The following is a 1,211-nucleotide window of genomic DNA, read 5'->3' on the forward strand; positions in this document are numbered from 1 at the left end:
CAACTTTCTTCTGTAGATGACCTTGTTCGGAACTGATTTAGGAACACACTGAGGTTATGGTAAGGACGGTGACTGAAAATTATAGGCTAAAGAAGCTCGTGTGAGGATAGGGCCAAGGAAATCATGGCGACTGAAGAGATGAGGGCAGTTAAAGGGAAGGCGGACACTGCCTGTTGTGGCGGTGGACAGATGTCTCAAGGGCCGAAAGGCTTGAACTCATTTGAAACACTGACTGCAAAGCCCCTCGTTCTTCTGGCCTACTAGGCTTCTGGGCAGGCTGAACACTGACCATGCTTCCATCATGCATGTGTCCCCAGACCTAATTGTTTCCCTAGGTATGGTATTATAAACTCTGGTGATGACCCGGGCCTGGTTTACTATTGATCATCTGCTGCGGTCATATGATGGCGAACGTCTCAATTATCATTGAGCAATCAGGAGAAGCATGACAGCGCAGCTGCTGCGGCCATTTGCATAGAATCTGTTGTCCCCACTAAGGAATGTGTAGCAGCTGTAGGAAAACGCGAATGCCAGTTGCAGGTGAGGGAATTGTAAAATGACTCTTTTTCTTTTTCCGAGGTGATTCTGATATCAGAAGCACACCAGAACAGATTGCTGAAAGGTAAACCATGTGAAAGTGTTAATTTGCTTGGAGAAAACTCTCCAGGGCTTGATAAAGAAGAAGTAAAGGAGAAAGAGGGAGAGCATGTCTCGATAAGAGAGCTCTGGAGGGGATGCTGTTTACACAAACAAAACAAAACAAAACAAACCGGGGCCAGGCTCTCTGACACTGAGCCACACCCGCAGACCCGAGCATCTTTTGATGACTAAGAACAGTCTGTTGATGGCTGTGTCCTCTTCCCCACAAGACCTGAGAGTAGGAGGGGGACTCACGCCCTGGTCCTCTGCAAGAGCAGTCAGTGCCTTTGACTGCCGCCACTGACTGCCGAGCCATCTCTCTGGCCTAGACCTGGGTTTTAAATTAAATTATTTCTTTTTCAAATCAGAGCAATGTCTGGGAAACTTGTTGGGAAGAAGAAGAAAGGGTTCAATATGGGAGGTGAGAGAGAGTCCAGGGGGTGAAGATGACATGTATATAGCGACTACTCAGATACATATGAAACCGACAAATGAAATAAATGAAAATCTGGCAATGTTAGCTTTAGTACCATTTGGAACCTAATGGTGGGGACATTGACAAAACGGCACAG

At 46.7% G+C, this 1,211-nt stretch overlaps 1 non-coding gene across 1 annotated transcript; it reads left to right on the forward strand.

Annotated features, from left to right (window-relative positions):
* Positions 1 to 232: 232 nt before the first annotated feature.
* Positions 233 to 364, forward strand: LOC125389527 (small nucleolar RNA SNORA72). The gene has a single exon (XR_007228476.1). It is a non-coding gene; the product is annotated as a small nucleolar RNA SNORA72 (small nucleolar RNA).
* The last annotated feature ends 847 nt before the right edge of the window (positions 365 to 1,211 follow it).

The sequence above is a fragment of the Myodes glareolus genome, chromosome X (genome assembly GCF_982192425.1).
Source record: "Myodes glareolus chromosome X, mMyoGla1.1, whole genome shotgun sequence".
Classification (NCBI taxonomy): Eukaryota; Metazoa; Chordata; class Mammalia; order Rodentia; family Cricetidae; genus Myodes; species Myodes glareolus.